Below are 16063 nucleotides of genomic sequence, written 5' to 3'. Positions count from 1 at the left end.
TTAACATTCCAAGCATATTGGAACAATTTCAGGTTCAACAGTTTATTAGATAATCACTAACGCTCGTTTTGGACACTTTTACCATTACGCGATAAAGCTATATCTAACGGTTATCAAATATATTCCCATGCATTTACCCAGACCTTGCAAGAATTTATGGACTCAATGAACATTAGTTAAGTCTAATTTCACGTAATTAATACATAAACAATTGATTAGATGTACAGATTAACCTGGAAATTTGTCGAATGTCACATGTTATTGTTGTAATTGTTTTCTATAGTTATTACATTATTGAGCATAAGCTAGTGTTCATCTTTTTTCAGTATTGTTTAAATCTTCAAGAGATTTTGGATGATAACAGAAGCATCAATCCAATGTGTAATTTATATCAAACGAAGGGATATGATTGTAATTCAGTAGGGTACCGATTCTAGAATGACAGCAGGAAATAACAAGGTCGAGATTTACAACAACTGTATGGTAGAAATAACATGTATGCTAGATGAAGCAGTGTTTACTTGAACATTTTTCCGTACAACAAGATTCTTAGTAGAGATATATCATTGATTCTTTTTGTTATATTAGATTGCATAAGGATATTTGTTATGGTTAAAGGAAAAAATTATCCTCAATTTAAAATATTTGTATGGTAGAAATAACGTGTATGCTAGATGAAGTGGTCCTTACTTGAACATTTGTCATACAAAGAGATTGTTAGTAGACATGTATATCATTGACTCTTTATGTTATATTAAATTACTAGTCTAAGTACCCGTGTGTTACACGGGTGGCTAACAAGAAAAACAGCTACTTTAACATTGTTGACGTAAGTATTTTAATTATATATACGTTGAAATATTAACGGAAATGATAGAGAATATTGTTTTAGCCCAATTTAAGGCACTCCATATCTATTTTTAACAAGGCTTTACAAAGACTCCCTCCTGTTGACTTATATGATTCTGACTTTGACCCTCTCTTTGACTCTTTCTATTGCATTTATTTTTCCAGTTAAAAACATGCAAATATCCACAAAATTCAATAGCCTGAAAACCATAACACTTTTAACCCAAAAACATAATCTTGCAACATCCCAAACTTCCAGATCAACCCAAAAAGTACCATGATTCATTTGACTTTCAACCATTTTCATAAGAGCCATTAAAAGTGCATAAACAACAATGCCCAAAGCCCATATACTAATCAAAACCCCCGGTTTGAACACCAAAAACTGATCCCTAATACCATACCCGTTACACTGCAGCTTCCTCGCCTCTATATTCCTTCCAAAATTCCAAAAATACCCCTGGATTTGTATAAACATTAGAACTATTTGATATGTCCATAAGAATTGCAGAACACATCTATATTGACCCAAAAACTGGTCAACACAATTATTTTGACCCCAAACGTTACTGGCCAGAAAATCTTCAGTATTCCCAAAATGCCCCTGCCTATTATGACGTCACATATCTTCAAGCAACCCCTTAGACCAGTTTAGCAAAATTTTATGGGCTTCGCACAATTGGTTAATACGGGTCTTCAAATAATCCCTTAAGAATCCCTTGATCTAGTCTCTCAAAACACTATAAAACTCCGAATGTTTATCAAATTTGAATATAAAAAATTGCCCAAACTTCCCCTGCCAGAGAATGATCCCAAGATATATCGGACTAATGGACATTACCTTCTCCATCATAAAGGTTTCAAAGATATGCAACAATACGATGCATGTTCTTGAAATAAACTGATATAGCTATGCATGCATCCACAGACCACAACCTGCAGATCATCAAATATCATATACAGGAATGATTATGTACATCTTTCTTATATAGCTTTTCAAAAGTGGAAAAAATGGCTAGCTGGGTATCGGATGAAAGTAGGTAATTTGGGTATAGGAGAGGTCCGGTTAACCCAAAACACAATAAATGCCCACATCTTTTGAATTTTATGGACTTCGTGTGTCAAATATGATTAAAAGTATAATATAATTACAATGATAATCAAATTTTGGAATAATATATGTTAGTTCAGCTAATATTTTTTAGGTAAAAAGTATAAGGAGACCACCTAGCTATTTAACTTTTTTCATTAATCCCTCACAACTATTAAAATTAATTTAAAGACCACCCATACACGTACCTGATTTCATTTATACCCGATTCAACAAACAATAGCCTAGATAACGAATATTAGTTTTTGACGAAAAATCAAAACTTCTAGTTTCCTTTTTTTTCCATTCCGTTAAGTTATAAAAAAATAAGAGAAAGTTGCCATTCAGCATGTTCTTGGCTAGATTTGGTATAACCTGATGTATACTTGATAAATCATCGTAATCTCCCCTAGAAGCATCATCGTAATCTCCCCTACTCAACTGCCCAATAACCTAATGTATACTTGATGAATCACAATTGATCATCTCATCTAACAACTTATGGAGGTCATCCCATCAGAATACATAATTGACCCGTTATCTACATAAACACCTCTGTCATTAACATATAATAATCAACATAAACATAATAACCAAAGAAAAAATGTAATAATACAAAAAAAAGATCTTACATGAGACGCATCAACTACATCAGGGGTTACGTATCTCGAGTAATCATCTGAACCATGGGCAGCCCCATCATAACCTAACATACACTTTTCATCAGAAAATTCAGTAACAACTTTTATTTCATTATTTTGAACTACTGAAGGTAACAACATTTCAAGAAACCAATCATTTTATACCAAAATAAATGCTACCATAACAAATTTACATTAAAATAACAGTACAATAACATGTTTTAGTTTTCAACAATTTAAATTTCCATTAAATTACCTTCATAGTAATACGTAGAAGAAGCATAACCATGGGGAAAATAAGCAACAGTTGGATCCATAACATTCGGGATCAAAGCGGTAAGAGACCGATTAACAGGTTGACTTGCACTATTCCCATTGTCCCCTGACTCGACAGAAGGCTGCAAAGGTACATTAACCGCATGATTAGTAATACAATAAAACAAATAATTACCAATTAACTTGCACTAATACCCGTGACATTCATGGGTTCGACAAAACAATATGTTTTCGAGGTATTGACAAAGAAGATTATACGGTTATAATGAACATATCCAAAATCTTTAAAAGAAATTGTTATCGGATACAAAAGGTTCATAAAGTAAATAAAACAATCCACGTGATGTAATTAATACGAAAATATAAATAAATGATGAAATTAAGTTTCTCTTGTGCGAAATAACAATGCAAAACCTATTAATCTAGTACTTTCGCTTTTTGGAGATTCGTAATCAATAACCTTGCATTCCTTGTAGAACAATTGAAAAGACAATCATCACCTAAGGAAATATCTTCGACTTCAATGATACCATACCATCCAATAACACTATACCGGGTATATACAATGTACATGAAAATTACATCAAATAAGAGAAGCATGTTAAGAAAACCATCTAATTTATGCAACAATGATATATGGCTCTAATCTCTAGTTTCAATAAAGCAATAAAAATACTCACAAAGTAGCAGAGTTGAACATGTGAGAATAGGAAATGAAATTAGGATTTAGGATGAATTTTATATATTATATATGCATATCTCTGTTAAGAAATAACTCACATATAATATTTACTAATAAATTACAAAGGCATTGAAATAGGTGGTATACACTAAGGACCTACAAAGTAGCAGAGTTGAATCCATTCTATGCACTAAAAACATAAAGGCATATATAGGTGGTATACACCAAGGGGTCACAAACATTACATCCTCACATCCCATAATAAAGAACCACATTGACATTTTGTTGTCAACCCATATTAGTTCAGATGCAAAATAATCACCAACATTATACTTATAGGTCTTTCACACAACTAAACCTTTTAGAGTTTATATAAATATTTACGTTGAAGATTAAAAGAGTAACTCATAGTCTATCAAATCCACCAACTTCTCACTGACTTATTTCATCAGCAATTACCGTGTATATAGAAATCCCCCAACTTCTCACTTAGGTATATAAAACATAATTTAACCTGCAATAAAAGGGTATACTAAATTAAAGTCGAATTAACAGCAAATGAAGAATTTATAACCTAAAATTTCTAATAGACAAACCCCACCTTTGCAGGTAAAAGCAATCTAGCAGAGTATATAGATAGCGCAGATGTTATAACCTAAAGTGGACAAACCAATTAGCGGTTAAAGTGGACAAACCAATTAGTGGTTTGAAGAGGGACAGGACCAAAAACATTACCTTCAAATCCAACAAAGAACACAAGTTGCCTTGAAGTTTAGGCCTCAAATGTATGTGAACTCAATATAGTACATTATTTTTTTAAGCATAATGGCTTGCTTAAAATCAAATAATGCTTCCATTGTGTCCAAAAAGTCAAATGGTAATCTTCCAAGCTTATGACATGGAACATGTCACAACAGGTTATCATTGAAACATGCTATTTTTTAGGACAACTAAAAAGTGGGTAGGTGGAGTCGGTCAATCTACATACATTCTTTGGTCAATTTTTTTTGTATAGTATTAATATAAATTTTTTGGTAATACATTTTAGAAGGTTGTATGCAGTTAAGTAGACTTTACGAAAAATAAAATAAATTATTTGACCCATTTGAGACTAAACACAAACCAAACTCACTCGTTTTACAAAAGAAAGGCAAAGTTGTCATATCTAGTTTCTAAGTCACTTACCCACATCCCTGGCTTATCCTAATATCTGCATTTATTGAGACCTTATATAACGTAACAAAACCAACTTATTAAAACAATAGATGGGCTCTTTGATTAAATTTTATACATAACCAAATATCTGAATCAACAAAAAAAAAACAGTTTTAATGGAAACGTCAGACGGGTCAAAAGTTATCCATAGTATTTTGTTCAAATATTGGATTATTACTAAATAACAAAAATTTAATACTCATATTTCACACTAAATATTTATTAGTAAAAGTTAGTAACTTTGGACAAAAACATTTACATGTCAACCCGACATGTACCAACAATACCCATCTGACCCGTTAACCAACCAAGTCCATTTAGACACATATTTATGGCCATAACAACACATACCATCAATAACATGGTGATCACAACTCAACATGACATGCATGTATGACGCGAAATTGCGAACTTGAATTCTCCAACTCCTAAAAAACATATAAAGTTAAAGGTTACAGACATTCACAAATCAAAAACACAAAATTACAAAATGATGTACAAAAGAAATCCATAAGAAATTACAAATATTTAAAAAAGGGGGACATTATTGGCACCCGACAAAAAAAAATCCCAAAATAACTAAAAAAAATGCATAAAAATGAAACAAACAATCTGCTACATAAATTATTTTCATGATAGAACCAACCTCACTCCACAACTCTCTTACTTTTCCAGCGCTAAATTCCAGTGTCGGATCAAATGCCCTAACACGTCATAGAAGCTTTTTATCAATTCTGTAGTTAATAAGAACCTGGATGGCCGGATGTGCAATGAAATGATAGCAAAAATGTTATTTATAATCAAAGAAACAATGTCAATAGCAGCAGCCTATTCAAATCACTATTATGTACAAAGTAAACCCATCTTTGGCAGTTAAAGGCGCCAAAAGGCACGCACCCAGGCAAGGTAAGGCTTAGCTAAACCATCTCGATGGCAGCAAAAACACACTTAACTAAAAGAACTGTCTAAGATCACCTTTTTAAGCATTATACACCCTAAGCGAGAGGCTCACCTCTACGCCTTGAGTGCACCTTGAGCCTTTAACTACTTAGAACACATCTACTAACTATTAAAACCTTTAAACCCAACATCAATTATCTGGAAACATATGTTACCCACCATCAATACAAAGAGAGGCCCACTGTTGATCTTCTCCTTATGCTTGGTATGCATCAATTTTTACCATATAAGATATAAGTGAACTGTTCAAAAAATATACATAATTTAAAAGAAGGAATTCCCAAAAAAATCAAGCTATGAATTCAAACCAAAAGTACTTAGTACTTACCGGTGCATCTTCCTCCATTAGAAACTGCAAAAACAAAAATAAAGAAAGTTAAATTTTACCTAAAAGTACTTAGACTTACCGGTGCATCTTCTCAAGTTGCTACGATTTAGCTCAGAAATATATATTCAGAAATATATATAAAGATAAAAAAACATTTTCACTATATACCCAACCGAACCATTCCACCTCCAGCGGTCTCAACTCCACATATACACTTTTAATCACTGTAGATAAAAAGATTAAGCATAAATATTACCTTCTTATTCCTGGCAGCGAGATAGAACTTGTGGTCACTTAAATTTCATCATTTTGCAAAGTTATGTATGGTCGTGGTGCAAAAACTAATCAAAGTTATCAATTAATCATATCAAAGTTTTAACCCCAACATTTTTATTTCAGAATCATGTCCATATTTCTTCTTTGTTCTTGAATAATCAAAGCTAACTTGACGAAACAAATAATGAAAGTTGTAAACTACTGCTGACGTTTAGCGATGAAAAAATAAATGACCTAATTCAGGAAATTGGCGAAAGAAGATTACCAAAAGGCGGCAAAGAAAGGAGACACGACAAAGGATGACACCGAGGCAGTGGGGCCTGATTCTTCCGACGATTACAACGCTCAGATAAGGTTCAAACGTTCAGCCCATAAACATCACTATAATCGTAGGAACCGTAATGCAGCCACCGTTGCGGCCATCGTATATCCTCACTTACCGGATGAGATAGAGTTCGTCGACAATTTCCATGTTAGTTGTGGTGGCTCAAAGATTCTTAACACAACTCTTTCTCTCTCCTATAAAACAAAATGATCGTGTCAACACAATACAAAATTAGTTTACGTATGTGATGTGTGTAAAATGCAACATATAAAACACATCAATTAAGGCATAAAACTAACCCTTTTTAAGTACTAATGTTGGAAAAAGAGTGTTTTTGTCTTCCTTTTGTATTTTCAGGATGAAATGAGCTCAAAATCACAAAAGAAGCAAAAAGACTACTAAATCTACCATAAATACAAGAAAAGGAACAAAAGTGAACTGCCCGGACCCTCAACGGCACCTCCCAAGACAAAGAGAAGAGAAACAGAGCCTGAACACGCCCCGTGTCCGGTGAACACGGGGGCGTGCCCAGGAAGCAGCAGAAAAGACAAACCAGTAGAAGCTTCCATTGCTCACCACGGGGCCGTGCCCAGCGGACACGGGGGCGTGTTGAAAGTACAGCAGGCGCATTAATTGTAATTCGCAATTACAATTAATGAAGAGAGAGAATGTCAGACGGGCACGGGGCCGTGTTCAGCGAACACGGGGCCGTGTCCAGCGTTCTGTTCAGCCTATAAATAGAGGAGCTTGGCTTCATTCTCTCTCATCCCTTGGCACACCACCTCTCTCACACTTCATCCACCACCCACCACCACCATAACACCATCATCCACCACCATCATCCATTGTCCATCATAGAGTGTGTGAGTCGTCTCGGGATCCAAGATTGATCGTAAGAGTTCTTGACAATCAAGGCCATGTTTGCCTAAGTCTCTTACATCACTTGGTGAAGACAAGTGTTTAGTATAATACTTTTTATTTTTAATCTTTTGCACTTTTTATTTGGTTTTGTATTAATGACTTTAATAACTAGTTACTTATGTTGAAGGTGATCTTTCCTTATCGTTTGTCCGTGGTGTCTTGGCATTATTTTACTGTCTATATAAAATAAAAGATTTTCACCATTCATATCTCCACGGTCTATATGGAGGTATGTTGGCTACCTGGTCGGGGGTTAAGGGAACGGTTTGGTAAAGGTCTTGCCCTTGTTCAGCGTTTAGAGGTCCTGCTTGGGACCTGGGTCAAATTTAGTAGGATCTCCTTCAATGCCCATAGGTATTGGATGGCGGGGATCCAAACTCTTTGACCCCCTCATAAGCTAACTACTATTAATACTATAACCCGGCTATTTAGGACTGTATCCCTGCTGACTCAGACTACTTAGCCGAGGGTAACGTCACCGCCAAAAGCGGGGCCTACCATAATTTGCATTAATAACTTAATTCATTATCTTTCAATAATCCAACCCTTTAGGATTGTATCCTTGCTGACTCAAACTACTGGGTTGAGGGTAACGTCACCTCCGAAAAAGGGGCCTACTACAATAACTAAGATAGTCTCTTAAACAAGTGCAAAAGTGCGAAAATAATCAAAGGTTATACTAATACACTTGTCGGATCCAAGTGATTCATCTTGTCTATCTGTTTTTATTTTATTTTATTTTTCAGCATTTAGTTAGTTTTTATTTTTCTTAGTTTAAAACATTTTTCTAACTTTTTGATTTGATTAGACGTTGAGGATAAACCGGTATTAAAAGCTCTTGTGTCCTTGGACGACCTCGGTATCTTACCAACACTATACTACGTCCACGATGGGTGCACTTGCCCATATGTGTGTTTAGTGTTAGTAAATATCGTGTTTTATAAATTTAAAACTTGGCTAAAAGTGTAAAAAGGGCTTAAAAATACATCAAAAATATATACACACTAACACGCATCAAGTTTTTGGCGCCGTTGCCGGGGACACAAGGATTTTAAGAAAGTTAGGAATCAACGGCCTAATCATCTTTTTATTTTTCTTTAATTTTTAGGATTTTTTTTTAGATTTTTCAGCTTCTGCAGAGCTCAGCACGGGGCCGTGCCCGCTGAACACGCCCCCGTGCCCAATCATTGGAACTGGCAATCCTGTTTTATATCAGACAGTAGGCTGAACACGGGGCCGTGTCCACTCAACACGCCCCCGTGCCCAAGATTCAGTTGCTGAAAACAGAACCGTTTGATCCCGGCGGTTGGTAACTTCTGATACAAACATGAGTAATAGTGATTCTTTTTACTTTCGGCACTCTTATGGTTTGTGGTGTCAAATATGTGGAGGCGAACACGAGAAATTAAAATGTTTTTTCCTCACTTATAGGCCACACTATATAGACCCACCAATTCCTTGTAGCCTTAAGAGGGGCGAAAGTAAAAATAAACACTATTTCTCCCTCGAATGCGCCCAACCGGATATTCTAGGAGATATGCTCCTTGACGAGCTATTTCAACTAGAAGAGCTACTTCTAAATTGGTCAAAAGAACTTAGGAAGGATTTCTTAGATCCATCCCTAGACGATGACCATGAGGAAATGTTGGAACCGCATTCTGACAACCTCATTGCTCCCGAAAATACCTTTCTTCCTAGACAAGACATGGACGATAGTCGTCCCTGTGCCGATTGTGCCGTGAAGGACTCCCCATCGACCTCGTTCGGTGCATACATAGACCTGAGCGATTCGGCATACACCTTCTTTAACGAGAGCCCGGGAAAGGGTTGGACTTGTCCACCTAGAATGAAAATAGGAATTACCCTCACCGACAACCTCTTGCGTTCTCGCCTTAGTATAGGACAATTAAGGTATCTTAGGCACTATGGGGTTGTTCCAACAAGTCAGGAGCCACCCGATAAGAATTAGCTCCTTAATAAAGACAAAACTTCATAAATCAGCTTTCCGACACGGGGCCGTGTTCGGCCAACACGCCCCCGTGTCCATTGAAAGATTCCCTTCTGATCATGACGTCAGAATACGGACAAACTGTGTCAGAATTTTCTCTGCACACGGGGCCGTGTTCAGCGAACACGGGGCCGTGTCCAGCAGGCTGTCATTTTCTATAAATGCAGCCAAAAATCCTGCACATTTGGACCAACTTGGGGACAGAGATTTGAAGGAATCTTCTCTCAAACAATCCTAGGTAAGTCTAAAAGAAGTTTCCAACAACTCATCTTGTCCTTTCCTCTTCTAGACATTTCCTTCTTCTTCATCTTTCTTCAAAAGCCACCATGAAAAGTTTGAATTTTCAATCTTTATGGTAGGAAACAAGGAGTTTTGATCATGGAATCTTGGTAAAAACATGTTATGTAACATTGTTTAGAGTTATTTACTGTCAGAAAGCTTGCACAAACTCAGAAAATAACTCGAAAACCCAAGGTTCCTTGCTCCAAAAATTCTGCAGAAAGATGAACACGGGGCCGTGCTCAGTGAGCACGGGGCCGTGTCCAGAAACTGTTTCGTCTTATAAACTATTTTTGGTTTATTTTTCGTAGAATGGCGAGTGAAAACAGCGAAACATCATCCGTGCATTCCTCAAACAGCCGAAGGGGAAGGAGACCCTCCGTTGAAGCCACACTTGTGCACTACGTGATAGCACTAAGAGAGGCTCTCGACGAAATGACGTCCGTAGAGGAGGTCCTCATTGACCGTATCAACGATCTTACGATGGGATTGGAAAGCAGCTTCCAAGAGATTAACCTTTTGCACCAAAGGTTAAACATTTTGGTGGCACCTCCTATGGAACCAGTCCTTCCACAACAGGACTGGAACTTAGCACTCGGTATTAACAACCCTACCGGGTGGGGAGACATCCCCGCGGAACCTCCTATGGAAATCCCACAAGAAGTCCCGGCGGAAGTTGAAACTCCTCAAACAAATGCGAACGAGCCTTCCTTCCTCCTTCCAAGGGAGGTAGAGGAGTGGCTTGCCGACATATGAGGAGAAATGCATCCGAAAGTTGGAGCTCTACAAAGCCTTGTCTAACCAGGATCAGTAGATTCTTGGAAATTTTGCTAAAATTAAAATAAAACATAGGGCTAGAACTCCATAAGCTTACTATCTATGTAACTTTTATCTTTATGTATTATCTCTCTATTAGCAATGTTATGATGGTTTTTATGATTTATGGACTCATGGTGGTAATGGATGAAAAAGGGAACGAGAAAAAAATGGAACCATGCAGAAGAACAGAACAAACCGACAAAAATCTCCATAACAGAAGGCTCCACACGGGCCGTGCCCAACCAACACGGCCCCGTGCTAAGCCCCCTGCAGGAAATCACCCAGTTCAGGTAACTGGACACGGGCCGTGTTCAGCGAACACGCCCCCGTGTCCAGGCTTCTGTTTCAATTCTATAATTTTCGTTACTGGCACTTCACCACGGGGCCGTGCCCGGTCAACACGGGGCCGTGTCCAGAGCGCCAGTAACACAAATCTTTGTTTTTAAACACACTTTTACATATTCTAATCAACCAAAAACTCTATTTTTGGACACATTGAGGACAATGTGTAATTTAAGTGTGGGGGGATGCTAAAACCTTGGAATTTTGCAAAATCCTAAAACAAGCCTTACACAAAACTCTATTGGAACCGCTAAACACCCCAAATTTTTTCAAAAACTTTTTCAATTTTTTATCTTATTTACTTGTCTTAGTTTAAGTTGAGAATAACAAGTTATAAAAGGGTTATATTTTTACAAACTTACAACCGATAGCGTCGTGACAAAAAGAACTAACATAAGAAAATTATGAAACAGTATAACAAGTCTAGCTAAAATTCGATTATATATGCTTGGTCACATTAAAAACCCATTCCCACAAAAAGTGAGTTTTGAGCCTTTATTGAGCATAAAAATACACATACTTAGATTAAATGCTCATTTTTCGTTTCTTGTGTGAATAGCCGCTCGGTCTTTACAAATCTAGAACTTGCCACGACGATACATTCCCGGTCCTTACCAACTTAAACCCAAGTAAGTAAATGATGGAGGCATTAGGACTAACTATTTTTCTTTCAAAACCATTATTTTTCATTTTTTTTTACCTACCCAAAATCCCCCTAGAAAACCCCTTTGAGCCTAAACCTTTCATTTCATTACCCCCAAAACAATTTTCTACCCACCAAAAACCTTTTTCATTTTTTCACCTTTATTTTAGTGACAAACTCGGTTTTTCATAAACATACCCTTTACGTGACGGAAAAAAAAAAAAAAAAAAAAATGATGAAGTCAAAAACAAACATAAGCTACAAAAAGCTTGTTTGGAGAAATACTTCAAAAATAAATGTCACCAAAAATAAGGTATTTTACGAAAACCGACACTTGTTACGATTTTCGCCCTTTTTACTAACCACTAACCAACCACCCACCTTTGAACCCAAGCCTTCACCCCAAAAGACCTCTTGATATTTACAAAGGTAAAAAGTTAAAAAGGAGGAGGATTGATCGCTTGGCAAGCATATGGAAAATGTAAATCCGTGCCGCTCTCGAGCGATTCACTTAAATATACACCTTCGGCCGAGTGATTGAGTGATCTCCCGTGAGGTATGTGAACTTGTATATAAATGGAATTTTAATAAGGCATGCTATGCCAAATTAAGTAGTTTATCTTATGTAAAGTTCAAGATAAACCATGACGAATAAGATTGTAAATAAAATAAAAATAAAACCTATACAAACCTTGGATTCCCGACACTCTAGGACAAGTTAAAAAACTTCTCTTCTACCTATTCCATTTGGGAGTGTAAGCCACATTAAAAGAGTTTTGCTTGAGGACAAGCAAAAGTTCAAGTGTGGGGGTATTTGATGTGTGTAAAATGCAACATATAAAACACATCAATTAAGGCATAAAACTAACCCTTTTTAAGTACTAATGTTGGAAAAAGAGTGTTTTTGTCTTCCTTTTGTATTTTCAGGATGAAATGAGCTCAAAATCACAAAAGAAGCAAAAAGACTACTAAATCTACCATAAATACAAGAAAAGGAACAAAAGTGAACTGCCCGGACCCTCAACGGCACCTCCCAAGACAAAGAGAAGAGAAACAGAGCCTGAACACGCCCCGTGTCCGGTGAACACGGGGGCGTGCCCAGGAAGCAGCAGAAAAGACAAACCAGTAGAAGCTTCCATTGCTCACCACGGGGCCGTGCCCAGCGGACACGGGGGCGTGTTGAAAGTACAGCAGGCGCATTAATTGTAATTCGCAATTACAATTAATGAAGAGAGAGAATGTCAGACGGGCACGGGGCCGTGTTCAGCGAACACGGGGCCGTGTCCAGCGTTCTGTTCAGCCTATAAATAGAGGAGCTTGGCTTCATTCTCTCTCATCCCTTGGCACACCACCTCTCTCACACTTCATCCACCACCCACCACCACCATAACACCATCATCCACCACCATCATCCATTGTCCATCATAGAGTGTGTGAGTCGTCTCGGGATCCAAGATTGATCGTAAGAGTTCTTGACAATCAAGGCCATGTTTGCCTAAGTCTCTTACATCACTTGGTGAAGACAAGTGTTTAGTATAATACTTTTTATTTTTAATCTTTTGCACTTTTTATTTGGTTTTGTATTAATGACTTTAATAACTAGTTACTTATGTTGAAGGTGATCTTTCCTTATCGTTTGTCCGTGGTGTCTTGGCATTATTTTACTGTCTATATAAAATAAAAGATTTTCACCATTCATATCTCCACGGTCTATATGGAGGTATGTTGGCTACCTGGTCGGGGGTTAAGGGAACGGTTTGGTAAAGGTCTTGCCCTTGTTCAGCGTTTAGAGGTCCTGCTTGGGACCTGGGTCAAATTTAGTAGGATCTCCTTCAATGCCCATAGGTATTGGATGGCGGGGATCCAAACTCTTTGACCCCCTCATAAGCTAACTACTATTAATACTATAACCCGGCTATTTAGGACTGTATCGCTGCTGACTCAGACTACTTAGCCGAGGGTAACGTCACCGCCAAAAGCGGGGCCTACCATAATTTGCATTAATAACTTAATTCATTATCTTTCAATAATCCAACCCTTTAGGATTGTATCCTTGCTGACTCAAACTACTGGGTTGAGGGTAACGTCACCTCCGAAAAAGGGGCCTACTACAATAACTAAGATAATCTCTTAAACAAGTGCAAAAGTGCGAAAATAATCAAAGGTTATACTAATACACTTGTCGGATCCAAGTGATTCATCTTGTCTATCTGTTTTTATTTTATTTTATTTTTCAGCATTTAGTTAGTTTTTATTTTTCTTAGTTTAAAACATTTTTCTAACTTTTTGATTTGATTAGACGTTGAGGATAAACCGGTATTAAAAGCTCTTGTGTCCTTGGACGACCTCGGTATCTTACCAACACTATACTACGTCCACGATGGGTGCACTTGCCCATATGTGTGTTTAGTGTTAGTAAATATCGTGTTTTATAAATTTAAAACTTGGCTAAAAGTGTAAAAAGGGCTTAAAAATACATCAAAAATATATACACACTAACACGCATCAGTATGTAATAATGACAATGAAATTTTTTCTTAAACATGTTGGAGTTTAATGTTTAATGAGACTCTAAATAAATAACGCTAATTGTGTTAACAATCAGCATATCAATTAATCATTTTAAAAACTAAGACCCTAAAACACTACAATCTAGAAAGCACAACATCATATATCAACATATTGAAACGCTTAAAAAAGCTATAAACTAAACCCTAAAACCCTGAAATCGGGTTATTCTATAATAGAGATCAAGGGATTAAAATCATAAAAGTCTAACACCTAATAAAGGGAGAATGCATAAAAGAGACCAACCATACCTGTGTAAATCAGGAAGCTGAGATCACTATTATGTACAAAGTAAACCCATCTTTGGCAGTTAAAGGCGCCAAAAGGCACGCACCCAGGCAAGGTAAGGCTTAGCTAAACCACCTCGATGGCAGCAAAAACGCACTTAACTAAAAGAACTATCTAAGATCACCTTTTTAAGCACCGTGCGCCTAAGCGAGAGGCTCACCTCTACGCCTTGAGTGCACCTTGAGCCTTTAACTACTTAGAACACATCTACTAACTATTAAAACCTTTAAACCCAACATCAATTATCTAGAAACATATGTTACCCACCATCAATACAAAGAGAGGCCCACTGTTGATCTTCTCCTTATGCTTGGTATGCATCAATTTTTACCATATAAGATATAAGTGAACTGTTCAAAAAATATACAAAATTTAAAAGAAGGAATTCCCAAAAAAATCAAGCTATGAATTCAAACCAAAAGTACTTAGTACTTACCGGTGCATCTTCCTCCATTAGAAACTGCAAAAACAAAAATAAAGAAAGTTAAATTTGACCTAAAAATACTTAGTACTTACCGGTGCATCTTCTCAAGTTGCTACGATTTAGCTCAGAAATATATATTCAGAAATATATATCAAGATAAAAAAAAACCATTTTCATTATATACCCAACCGAACCATTCCACCTCCAGCGGTCATATTAAATCTCAACTCCACATATACACTTTTAATCACTATAGATAAAAAGATTAAGCATAAATATTACCTTCTTATTCCTGGTTGCTAGATAGAACTTGTGGTCACTTGAATTTCATCATAGGCAACAGTTTACCTGAAGAGAACAGAGTCCAGACTCTAACTTTCTATTGTACTTTTCATCTTCATCAATGTGCATCAGTTAGATGATAATCATATTAGATATAACTTACAACAAAAAATAACAGTATATAAATGAAACGAATTGAGACATTAAACCTCTAGATTGTCGAGTTCAATATCATTCAGCCTTTCAGATTCTTCTTTCACTTTGTTTTAGTATATGTATAGTAATAAACTTTAAGATAAAAGAAAAGAGTGTATGTACGTCTTGATTAAGGTGTTCTTAAACAAATTAGTGCCACCATAAAAACTACCCATATGGTTGGGAAACTAACTTGTGCAAAGCGGAAATGAAAGAAAAGCCACCGGGACTTATCTACTTCGCTAGATTCACTTCTGAAGCCGTCTGGCTGCTAGGGCTGCAAATGGGAAACTAACTCAAGTACCAAAGCTGTAATCTAATAAAATATACACCGGTAAGAAAACAAAATTCACCACAAAAATCATTGCAAGTAATCATACAATAATTATTCTTTGAAGACAAATACAAAAACCAAGAACCCGTTTATTAAGCAAAATCGGAAAATTATTCGCCATCCATATACCCTTTCCTCAACTGTTTCATCAGCATAAACCTATGTTGTAGGTCTGCTTGCCATTTTTCTTATCGATTTACCTACATAACTCTTGCATGACCTACCAACATCCAAAAATACAATTACTCAAAACATTATATTTTATTGTCATCATATCTAAAGTTGGAGAAACCACTATCTGACCCATCATCCCCAATT

At 36.5% G+C, this 16063-nt stretch overlaps 2 long non-coding RNA genes across 4 annotated transcripts; both read right to left on the bottom strand.

Moving 5' to 3' along the window:
* Nucleotides 1-1011: 1011 nt before the first annotated feature.
* On the bottom strand, nt 1012-2973 carry LOC118485457. 2 transcript variants are annotated; one of them, XR_004876162.1, is made up of 5 exons: nt 2837-2973; nt 2572-2645; nt 2315-2494; nt 1691-1785; nt 1012-1589 (listed from the first exon to the last, which is right to left on the bottom strand). It is a non-coding gene; the product is annotated as an uncharacterized LOC118485457 (long non-coding RNA). The 2 variants fall into 2 exon arrangements; XR_004876161.1 differs by having other exon boundaries at nt 1013-1589; nt 2315-2480.
* A 795-nt stretch (nt 2974-3768) lies between these two features.
* LOC110897741 lies at nt 3769-16063 on the bottom strand. 2 transcript variants are annotated; one of them, XR_004876160.1, is made up of 9 exons: nt 15217-16063; nt 14947-14970; nt 14778-14860; nt 6583-6836; nt 6042-6065; nt 5873-5955; nt 5400-5504; nt 5105-5181; nt 3769-4052 (listed from the first exon to the last, which is right to left on the bottom strand). It is a non-coding gene; the product is annotated as an uncharacterized LOC110897741 (long non-coding RNA). The 2 variants fall into 2 exon arrangements; XR_004876159.1 differs by having other exon boundaries at nt 6042-6836.

This window comes from Helianthus annuus, chromosome 13 (assembly GCF_002127325.2).
Source record: "Helianthus annuus cultivar XRQ/B chromosome 13, HanXRQr2.0-SUNRISE, whole genome shotgun sequence".
Taxonomy (NCBI): Eukaryota; Viridiplantae; Streptophyta; class Magnoliopsida; order Asterales; family Asteraceae; genus Helianthus; species Helianthus annuus.
This window is presented reverse-complemented; position numbering and strand designations above follow the sequence as displayed.